Raw genomic sequence first — 12,385 nt, 5'->3', positions numbered from 1 at the left:
TAAAGTGCCAGCTTCCAAAGTCAAGTGATTACAGGAAAATCTCAGCTTTCATTAAAAAAAAGAGGAAAAAAAAAGATGCAAGTTTCTAATTCTCATGGTTACAGAAGAAAAATTTGAAAAGCCTCCAAGACAGGAAGGCAAATAAAAATAACTCCACATTTATTATTTTTAAAGAGTCCAGATATTTTTTAAGCTAATCTCATGATTTCGGGGGGGCCGACTGCTGATTTTTGAACATTTCGGTTTGGTTATGCTGTGAATCCTAGAGTTAAACCCTCCTGTCACACACTGTGAGATGATCAGCTGTGGGTGGAGCAAAGAGTTAGTAACTCGGTTCAAACCACAACCACGTTGCAAATCTGTAAATGGTAAACGAAACGTACATTTTTCTCTGAAAACAAAACCAACGAAAAACACCGGCTGTCATAGAGACGGCAGCTCTCAAATAAGAAAAATCAGACAAGGGAAACAAGGAGCTACATGTCCTTATTTTTAAATATTTTTGTGTATTTAAACATTTTAAATTCATTTTCTTTGTTCCATGTTTATCATGGCTTCATGTTAACATGTAATCTTTGGGTGGGCTAGTGTTTACTTCACTGCCTTTCTCCAGTGCCTAACAAAATCCAACACCAATAGAAAAGCACCTGGAGACCCAGAGTTACGTCACTGAGGATTTTCAGCAAGAATTACAGAGTCAACCTGCCCGTAATCAAGATTAAAAGAATAAAAAGAATGAACTTAATTCTTAAATGCCAACTTTATAAAATCTTATGATAAAGAAAATTAAATAATAATAACAACTTAATTTTTATAACATAACATGACTATTGTGTAAGCCACATACATGATCTTTATAGTTACACATTAACATAAATTTAAAAAAAACAAATTTAATCTAAACAGGTCAGTCCTCACAGAAACACAGTGAGAAGAAAATCCCAAAACGTTAGGCTGAATTCACCTGAGTCTCAGAGTCTTTGGTCACCAAATCTATATAGTCTGCTGAGTCAAAAGCAACATCTTCCCTCCATTTGCATGTAGAAATTTTCAGTTGGAATCCATGCAGACTCTTCCTCCTCCTCTGCTGAAACGAATCAGCTAAACAATTAACCAACCACTTACTTAGGCATATAGATTTTTTAAAAAGCCCTGTTACAAGACAAATACAAAACTGAGAATAGCAAAATAAATGACTTTCCCCCCCATCATCACATTTAAATAAGAGAAAAGTTGGTGACTCATACTAGCTGAGACAATTTAACTAAAACAAACAACATTCAGAGTATACAATTAAAATAAAAAATTATTTTCCCCTCCCAATGTCCCCTTTCTATACTTAACATTGCCAGAGCTTCCCTGTTGCAGGGTTAACAATATCACGAACCTGCTACAAAATACTTCAGAGTTAGGGACAACAGCCTGCTTTCCAGGGGCGGCTCTAAGAATCCCGCCGCCCCAAGCAGGGCGGTGCGCCGTGCGGGGCACTCTGGCGGTGCCGGTCCCACGGCTCCGGGGGACCTCTGGCAGATGTGCCTGGGGAGGTTCCGCTGGTCCCGCGGCTCCGGTGGAGCTTCCGCAGGCACGCCTGTGGGAGGTCCACCCGAGCCGCGGGACCAGCGAACCCTCCGCAGTCATGCCTGCGGGAGGTCCGCCGGAGCCGGCTGCCGCCCTGCCGGCAAAATGCCGCCCCAAGCGCGTGCTTGGCGCGCTGGGGTCTGGAGCCGGCCCTGCTGCTTTCTGCTCCTGGGCTCAGCTTCTCCCAACCCACACAGGGCACACGGCCTTTTGTAACGCAGCCGCCTTGACTACTTGCCCTCATGGAGTCTGAGTCCAGCAACAGGGAACCTACTGAGCATACCCAAAACTACCACATCCAATTCCAGAAACTTCTGTGTGTGGAGAGGTAATTGTGCATCTACCTAGCAGCAATGACCCAGACATCATTCATTCCTACCCATCCACCCCCAATAGATTTCTTAAAGAGACATCTCCCTGTTAGGCACGTGGGTCACAAACGCACACAGTGAAAATCTGTCTAAGGTGGTTGTAAGTCAGGAGGACTGATGGTGATTCACCGTTGCATCCATTGCTTAAATGCCATCACTTTGAAATATTACAGTGGGCTTTCCAATGAAACACAGTGACTCTGGGCCACCCCCCGCAGAGTGTAACACACAAGTGGATACAACTAAGGACACATTGGCATTGTTCTCAGTTGTCCCTCATTAGAGGGGACAAGCCCCAGTTTAGCGCCCAATTTACCTTTCCCCTTCTCCCCTATGCAGCTTTGAAGTTCTAGCTTTTATCATTGTAGATGATCTGTAGAGGAGATGTTGGATCGTGAAGCAGACTCTAGCTATTAGATGAGATTTTCCAAGCTGTCAAAGAGAGTTGGATGCCTAATTCCTATTTGTTTTAATGGGAAACGAGGATCAAACCCCCTTAGGTAGCTTTGAAAAATCCCACTCGCTGCTCTTGATGTTAAAATAATTAGCACCATGTTCTATATAGGTCCTTATAATACGCTTATTGCTGAAGTATTTGATCACCTTCTGGTAGCGCATTAGCATTGTGACGAACATCTCTTACATGTTGCGTTCTCCCATCTTCCCCCCAGGAGTGTGCAGTGCAGTATTTTGGTAGGGTTTTGTTTACACACACACACACACACACACACACACACACACACACACACACACACACACACACACACACCCCTTTATGCTTATGTTACAGAAGGCCAGGTCAAAGAAATGCACCATGCACTTGACCTGGAAGTTTAGGGCTAATTCATATAATTTTAAGTGTCCTGCACCCTTTTTTCTCTTGTGGCCCTAATCTGGAGCCATTGGCTCCCAGATTCCTCCCATATTTGGGCCTCAGGAATGCTAGCTGCCTGCACCACAGCTATGGTTTCAATGGAGTTATAAAATCATCCCTTCTTTTCCTCTTCAAACCTCTCTTTATAGCCTTCTGACACTGCCAGGGCTCTACTAGCAATGGCGTGGCAGGGGGCGCTGTACCTGAACTGACCGGCAGCAGGCGAGGTGCCAAGGAACCCAGACCAAAAAGAGAGGGCGAGAGATGCTGGGGAAAGGCAGTGACCAGAGATAGAGGGAGAGAGAAGTGAACTCTTCTGAGCCACGTTTTGGTACCTCAGTTTCAGAGTAAACTAGTGAGAGATGTTAGCTGATCAGTGGCATCAGCTCTCACGCTTTGCTTGCCATTCTCATGATATTTGGTGTTTTTCTTAAAGCCTCAGCTGCTGAGGTCAAGAGAATCCCAGCTTTCATTTAAAAGCCCTTGTGGTTGCAGAGAAAAGCTGTGGTTTCCAGCCCTTGTGGTTGCAGAGAAAAGCTCGGGAACACGAAGCAGGTGCACTGTAAAGGTTCAGAAACCAAAAAGCAAATAAAAAGCAGCCCCAAATGATTAATATAAAAAAACCATTATTTTCTGTCAATCTCATGATTTTTGTGGGGCCTACCTCATGGTGTTTGACCTCTTGGGACTGACAATACTGGTCAGCTGACGCGTTTCTTTACTCCGGGCACCCTGTAAAACAGGAAGGGACTCCTCAGTCAGTCAGTCTTTCCTGCCCAACTCCCGGCCGACCTCGCCTTTCCTTCCCTCAGAGAGGTCTGATACTCTTGGTTACATAGACCCCAAACCAGCACCTGGCCAGGACCTCTGGGCCATATCGCACCCTCCACCCAGAGGACAAGACACGTGGAATGGGAAACTATGTCAGGATCCCTCCACGGAGACTCATTTTGCCACATCCCTCCGATTAAGTGGCAGGGCTCAGGCTCAGACATTACAAATACCATCCTGGTGGGGGAGGGGAGCACAGCTCCAGGTAGGAGGGAATGAAGGGAGAGTAGTGCAAAAGATGATTTACATTTGCCATCTACACCCTATCCCCGGTGAGCCTGCACTGGTAAAAAGGAAGAGGGATCAGAGTGGTGCTAAGCCAGTTCTACCCGCACATTTGATTTCTTTAGAGCGGTTTGTTTTGGTATCTTGACACGTAGTTCTCCTCCTGCTGATTAGCAACACACACCGCCACTAAGGCTGCCCACCCCTGCCCTTCAGCACTACACTCTTAATCAAATCCCATTCAACAGAGCCACGCTGACCTAACTGTTCAACATCCAGGTTCTATTTGCGAGGGACAAATACTCCAAGGAGGCACTTTTTGACTGGCCTCCAAAATCCACCCTTAGATGCTGCGATTGTGATTTACGGCTTCTGCTAGCAATCAATCAATCCCAAGCCAACGTGTGTATTCGAATGAGGAGCTTGAACTACAGAGGGAAAAAAATATGAATAGCCACTGAGAGTGGACAAATAATTAATCCTGACTGATAGTCAATGCTCCCCCAGATTTCTGCTTCTCAGAATCCACTCTGACCACTGCAGGTTGAATGTTTAAAGCTACTTCATCTTCCCACAGTCTGGTGCCATTGGTTTATTTAGTTAGGGTTGTAAATTTCATTAGTGTGTCTTTTAATCTTCTCTGACAATACGCTTTCAACAGGCTGAAAAACCCGAGCAACTTGTCAGTCCATTTTCCCTGTGGTTCGTCATGACTGAGCCAGATGAAGCCCTGAGGCAGGCACTGTGCGGTCTCTGCCTGCAGTGATCCTAACCCGTGCAGTGACCCAAACAGGTCTCACCCCCTAATTAGGACGGGAGGGAGCATCTCACTGCCAGGACGTGGTGCTGGTTATTCATGGGGAGCACCCTTCTTTCTGAGCCAGTTCTGAACTAAAGCATCAGCATGATGCTACGTGGAACTGACTGAGTTCTGACCATGTGGGGTCATTAGAGATCTTGAAACACGTTATGGGGCTTTGTTCTTGTGCACCCTACAAGAACACTCAGACTGACCCTGACAAACCCCTCAAATAAGACAGGCATAGCAGGCTGCCTTTCCACAGCTTCTACCTTGTTTTTCCAGAGTCCACAGCATCTCCAGATAAGCGATAGGCACATCTGGTCTGTTCTTGAGACATTGGCAGATCAGCTGAAATAAAAGTTACTACATCTCTGTGAAACTTCCTGGAGCCCCAGGGCTGTGAGACAGCTCCCTATCACCTGCCCTTAGCATCAGGAAGCCTTGGCTGTGCCTGCCAAGGGTTAAATCCCCACCTCCACCTGCCACAGGCATCACAAGTGCACCTTATCTAGGCCTTGCAGGCCCCACAGTCACTCTGTAGGCTAGCAATCAGCACACTCCAACCTCCAAGCCCTCCGAGCATCTCTCTGGGATGTCCAGCCCCTGTTCCACTGGACACTCTCCGTATTCACAGATTCGCTGCTTCCAAAGTTAGGGACAACACAGCTTACCAGTTCCACCTTGGAGCACCACTCTGCTGAACACACAGCACTGAGATATGTTTATAGTGAAACCCATTGTATGTTTATTGAACAAAGAACAGAGATTCAAATAGTAGAAGTAGTAGTACTGGAAATAAATGGTTACCTATAAAATAAAATCATAACACACATTGTAGAAGCTAGACTTAATAACAAGAGACTCATGTCTGGTAGAATATTGCTCACCCAAAATCTTTGCTGTTCTTTACAACCAGGCTGGCCATGATCCTCCTTTCATGAGACAAGCACACGGTCAGTTTGCTTCCTAAGTGAAGGATTCAGTGTGTTGCTTTGCACTGTAAAACATACCTGAACGATCCTTTGTCTTTATTCATAAATGGGACACACACACACCCCACTGCATTTCTTCCTGTAGATTTACTCTCTTGTAGATTTTGCAATCTCTCAGTCCACACCTGACTCGGTATGCAAACAGGCACACATTGTGAGGCATATAATACAAAAATGGAAGGACAGAGAGATAGGTGTCTATCTCCTGCCTGAAAGGAAGATTTACGAGGTACCTTACCTCCTGGTGACCTGCCTTAACTCCAAGATCTTAAGAATATAATTTTCACTGTAGATACATAGCTCTTAAATATTATCCACACATACTGTTTGCAATGATTATGATGACCAGTGGGTGACTGGCTCTTGGTAGAGACCTCAAATGCCACCCTTCAGTGAAGTATTACACAGATTCTAACCCAGGGGATCCCTATAAAACCCCATACGACTCTTGTATCTTCTGCCAGTTGGCATCAAGGGGTCCATAGATCACAACATCTCATTCAACTTCAGGGGCACCCGGAGGGAAAGGGGGAACACTGCATTTGTCCTGCCTCTGTGTTACTATTTTTTTGCCTACAGGGCTATGCACTTGGACCTCACATTGCTTGGTTTGTATGGGTTGGGTGGCACAGAAGAAATGGAAATGAAAGGGAATTCTTTGGTAAATTGTTACCTATTCACTTTCAAAAGAATCACATCAATGTTTTTTCCATCTCTATAAAAACCACCCCAGCATTTCACTGGGACCAAGTTCAAGGGGAAGCCACCAAAGGCATCTTGACCCTCTAAGAATTTTTGCCAGTTTTTTCCCCACTCCTAACCATGAGGACACAATGCAACGCACAATGGCAGTGCTCCCTGAAACCTACACAAAGCATTTCCTTCATAAGGCACCGAACCTCCCAGTTCTTCAAAAGAAATGACTGATGTCACAGTTCAGGGCAACTGCACCTGTATTCACATGTGGTGGTCCAGCAAGGGTGCCCACTCTAGGATCCAGGCTCCGCAGCTATCACCAATCCTGGGCAGAGACCAGCGTGTCTCTCCTTCCTGACTGGGGTATTTCCAGGCTACATCGTTTCCAGACTATGCTGTGAAATCCCCAGCAAAAAACAGTCTGCCTAAGGAGGCCTGCTTTGCTTCTTTCCTCAGAGATGGGGTATACAGTGTAATCACCACAGTTAGGTTTCCATACAGTTTTGTCTCAGCAAGAAAGGTAAAAGCATTACAGAGAAAACATATTAACAACAATAAAAGAACCTACGTGCATGCTAATAAGCTTACCAGAAATCAGCACTCACTTCACAAGGGCTCTGGCTGTTGAACAGCACCTCCAACCCCAAGCATGGGTTTTCTGTGGCTACCAGTCCATTATCTTTTTGCTGAGAGCAAGAACACACTTCGAGTGGGTATGTTTCTAGTGGGGGTCTTGCAGGGATTGGTTCTTTGAACATTTTTATCAATGACCTGGAAGAAACCATAAAATCATCAATGATAAAATTTGCAGGTGATACAAAAACTGGGGGAGAGTAAGTGGTGAAGAGGACAGGTCACTGATGGAGAGTGATCTGGCTTACTTGGTAAACTGGGCGCAAGCATACAATATGCATGTAAATGTACACATCTAGGAACAAAGGATGTAGGCCATACTTACAGGATGTGGGATGCTATCCTGAAAAGCGGTGAGTCTGAAAGAGATTTGGGGGTTGTGAGAGATAATTAGCTGACACTGTGACCAAAAGAACTAAGGCAATGCTTGGATGCATAAATAGGAATCTCGAGTAGAAGCAGAAAGACTATTTTACCCCTGGATTTGGCACTGGTGCACCAGCTGCTGGACTACTGATTCCAGTTCTGGTGCTCACAATACAAGGATATTGTTACATTGGAGAGGGTTCCAGAAAGAGCCACAAGAATGATTAAAAGATTACAAAACATGCCTTATAGTGATAAACTCAAATCGCTCTGTTTAGCTTAACAAAGAGAAGGTTAAGGGGTGACTTGATTACAGTCTATAAGTATCTACATAAAGAACAAATATTTAATAAAGGCTTTTCAATCTTGCAGACAAAGGTAGAACATGATGCAATGGCTGGAAGTTGAAGCTAGGCAAATTCAGACTGGAAATAAGGCTTAACATTTTGACAACAAGGGTACTTAACTATTGGAACAATTGGATTCTCCATCTCTGACCACTTTTAAATCAATGTGGGATGTTTTTCTAAAAGATCTTCTCTAGGAATAATTTTGGGCAAGTTCTATGGCCTGTGTTATACCGGAGGTCAGATTAGATCACCATGTTCCCTTCTGGATTTAGAATCTATGAGTCTTATAAGGCCTCTGTAGGTCAAAGTCCTGCCAACCCTTTCCAACTGATTGGGGCCATTCTTGGACCAGAGGCCCTATCCATTTGATGGATCAAAGAGAAAGCCCTGAGTCAGTTTTAACTCAGGCTATTTATCCAAAAGTCCTTTCTGCATCTGCTGGTCCCTGGCGAATCCATTTTGAACCAGTAGATGTGGTGGTAGCTCTCTGGAGATGGTACAACCTGAGGCAATTTATCTAACTGTCCCCCTAACTTTCTAGTTCCTGGGGGTCTGTGGTCCCCCTCCCCATGGAAATATATATAGTCCCTCAATAGTCCCTAAACATTTTAATGTTTAATGTTAAAATACTTAAACTTAATTCAATAAGGTTTGTCCAGGTTATGGTCATATCGGTCACAGCTGAATTCTAGGCCATCAGGCTGGAAAAAAGAAAGCTTCAAAAACGGGGCCAACTCTGCCTGGAACAAGATTCTCTCCCTCTCCCCTCCCAGTTTGGTTTCCGTCCATCTATTCATTCTGTCATACCCCTAGACTATCAGATCTCTGGACAGGTCCAGTTTGAATCTCAACTAGCTTGGGGGAGCCCTGCTTCTTGATTGGAGCCTCTACGCATCAATGTGATGCAAATAGTAGTGACCTTCACTTAGGCTTGATGGCAGTCACTGCTGCAGCACACAGCCAGTCAGACCGTCACAGTGATGTTTGAAATGGGGCCTATCCACTGCCAAAGCACAGGCTGTGGTGCTTGGGGTGAAGATGGCTCTCCATACCCATGGAGAAGTAGAATTTAGCATTAGGGATGGTTGATATTTTTCAGTTGAAAACATTTTTTCTGGATGGAAAATGCTCCACCCCCCGCCCCCCTGGTGTCTCCCTAAGATCACTATTTTTCAATAAAAAATTAGAATTTTTTTCAGTGGTTTTCAGTTTATGAAAATGGACATTTTTTCACTTTTTATTATTAAAAAAGGCAAATTTCTGAGGAAAAAACCTGAAAATATGCCCCAATCTTTTAAAATTTATTTTCCATAAACAGTTTTGGGGGAAATACATTTTTTTAGAAATTTTGAAAATACCATTTTTCAGCCAGCTCTAGTAGATACATCGGAGTATTTCCAATTCTATCCAGTAGAGGGCAGATGAGCCAGTGTGTTACATACCCTTATCCACAGCCCACCAGAGCGACTCTGTGACCTTCACAGTTGCACTATTCTATTGCCTGGTTACTGAGCCACTATGGAAACATTTCCTATCTAACCTGCAGCTTTTTCTTTTTTGAGTTCAAACCCTTTGTTGCTCTCCAAACACTCCTCCACGTAGCCAGCCCTGGAAGCAGCCATTATTATAAGCATACATTTGCCAACAATCTTACGCTAAGTGCCTCCAAGAGACCACCAGTATCCCTTATAGGAGGAAAAAATTAGTGGCAATTGAATCCCTATCACATTCATGATAGTCACCCGAAAGGGTGTCTACCTGAGAGTATGTTATTCATAGAACCATAGGGTCATCAAGTCTAACTCCCTGCCAAAGTGCAGGATTTGTTGCATCTAAACCATCTATCCAGCCTCTTTTTTAAATATTCAGCGAAGGAGCTTCCACAACTTCCCTAGGCAGTCTGTTCCATTGTCCTACTTGTCTTACAGTTCGGAAGTTTTTCCTGAGATTTAAACTAAATCTGCTTTGCTCTAGTTTGAACCCATTGCCTCTTGTCCTGCCCTCTGTGGCAAAGGAGAACATTTTTTCTTCCTCTTTTTTTTTATGGTAGCCTTTCAAGTATTTAAAGAGTGCTATAATGCCCCCCTCCCCACCAAAATCTCCTCTTTTCCAAATTAAACATACCCGGTTCCTTCAGCCTTTGCTCGTATTGCTTGCATTCCATCCTTTTGATCATCTTTGTTGCTTGCCTCTGGATCCTTTCCAGTTTCTCTACATCCTGTCTATATAGCGGTGACCAAAACTGGACACAGTACTTCAGCTGAGGCCCAACCAGTGCCAAGTAGAGCGGGACTATCACCTCACGGGACTTACATGCGCTACTTCTGTTAATTCAAGCTAAAATTGAGTCTGCTTTTTTTGCAACTGCATTGCATTGCTGACTCCTGTTGATGATGTGATCCACCACGGCTCCTAGATCCTTCTCAGCAGTGCGGCTGCCAAGCCAGTTATCTCCCACTCTGTATTTGCGCATTTGGTTTTTCTTCCCTAAGTGTAGCACCTTACATTTGTATTTGTTGAATTTAATTTTATTGTCTATAGCTGAGTTCTCCAATTTATCAAGATCCCTTTGAGTTTTAGTTCTATCTTCCAAAGTGTTTGCACCCCCTCCTAACTTTGTCTCATTTGCAAATTTGATCAGTATACTCTCTATTCCGACATCCAGGTCATTAATAAAGATATTAAATAACACCCAACTCAGAACAAATTCCTGTGGAATTCCACTTGAGACCTCTGAAAACTATTGCATCTGTCCACCAAAACTAGTCAGGAAATCGTATGCTATGCATTTTCACATCCTAAATAGATATTCTACTTCCTAATAGGAAGAGGCACTGCATGGAACCGACAGCTACTATTTATTCTAAACTGCTCTACAGTAATCACTTTGATTGGAGTCAGCTTTTGTTTAGGATTAGATGGAGTAATTTCTTAGGGGATGACAAATTGAGTGATCAGGCCCAACAAAAAGCATACTAAAGAGCTGCAAGTCTGGGATTACTTTTTTGGCCTGTACTCCAAAATCTTGCTACCATATAGCTTCTGAATCTAACCACAAAAACTACAGACATGTATCTGTGCTAAACTGGAAAACAAAAATAAAAACGTACCTTTTTTCAATCGATACTTATCGCTTGCATAGTGCTCTTCAGCTGCAAGGCAATTTTAGCTGAACTAGATTAACAAGATAGGACATCCATGGGAGACAAGAACAGTCAGTATTATTTCAATTTTACAGATGGGTAAACTGAGGCAGAGAGGTTAAATGACTCACCCAAAGGGAGAGAAGTCAAGGGCTGAGAGTAGAACTCAGTCTAGTGATCTAAATGGGCAAATGAGAGCCAGGAACTCCTAAGAGCCAGCTCCTCAGCTGGAATAAATGGGAGCAGCTCCACTGACTTCAATCAGAACTGCAGCCAGCTGGGGAATCTGGCTCGGTGTCATTTTTTCCAGTTAAACATCATTGCTTTAAAAAAAGTTAATTTCGGAGTATAAATTTGCATGTCACATGCAATAACCCTCCCCCGCCCAGGACTATATCATCCTTTCTCTTGCAAATCAGGAGCGACTGCACTGCAATCCACGTAGCTGCACTGGTGTAAGCAAGAGGAGAAGCAGGCCCTCTTTCATGATGGTTTTACTGCTCTTCGGCAGTGTACACGTACCCATTTCAAAAACAGACTTATATTATTGGCCAAGGCTGGGTTTTCAAAAGCAGCTCAAGCTACCACTGAATTTGGGCACCTAACTCCCTTAAGTTTCCTTTGGAGAAATCTCAGCCGAAGGCCTCTGGGTGATAATTCCAGGTGGCACTCGTGTTTTGGGTTTCTGGCCCAGCCCCCATATCAAATGTCCTAGCTACTGTTCATGGCATCTGAGAATATAACAAACAGCAGATAAAATCAAGGACAAGCTAATGTAATCGTCCAAGTGTCTAGGAGTCTTATCTCTGGACCTTTTCATCCCCTGCCAGGGTTTTGTTAGTTTGGCCATGATTAAAAAGAACTTTCCTTTGGATCCAAAACACTCCCTCCCCCCCCCACTCTCTGTGCCACACACACTGAGAAAAAGAAAAGTAAAGAAACTGGATAAAACAGGCACTCTTTCCCGCTGCTCTCAGCAAAGAGTCCCTATGGATTCTTCAAAGAAACAATCCTCTAATGCATGTTACATTGTTAGCTGAGATCCCATTTCAGAAGAACTCTGCAGGTGACAAAACACATTTATGGTATTGGAAGAAGGATGATGCTCAGTGTTTCGAGTGATGACCCTGATCTGTATCTACAGCAGCCAGCAGGCAGTGTAAATTCTCAGTCAGATACAGGGAGAGGAAGGCAACTGCGACTGTCCACAGAATGCCAGACAAGCAAGCAGCACAGCTGCCGTGATTTTAAAAAAGCAAAACCAAAACAAAACCAAAAACCCACACACAACTGAGAGCTGTGGCCAGATATGCTGACTGAAATCCAGGGAGGGATCAACTCTAGGTTTTTCTCCTTCTTTCCCTTCTAGTCTTAAGGCTCTATCATCCCATCCCCAGGCTATTTTGCTCAGAGGAATGTATAATAACTTCCACCAATGATCATCAATATGGAGAGAACCCATGATCTTCCCCCCACACAGTCATTTGGGCTGAACAAATACTTCTATTAGCTGGTAGCAGCAGT

Source organism: Mauremys mutica, chromosome 13 (assembly GCF_020497125.1).
Source record: "Mauremys mutica isolate MM-2020 ecotype Southern chromosome 13, ASM2049712v1, whole genome shotgun sequence".
In the NCBI taxonomy this organism is placed as follows: domain Eukaryota; kingdom Metazoa; phylum Chordata; order Testudines; family Geoemydidae; genus Mauremys; species Mauremys mutica.
Note: the sequence above shows the minus strand (reverse complement) of the source record.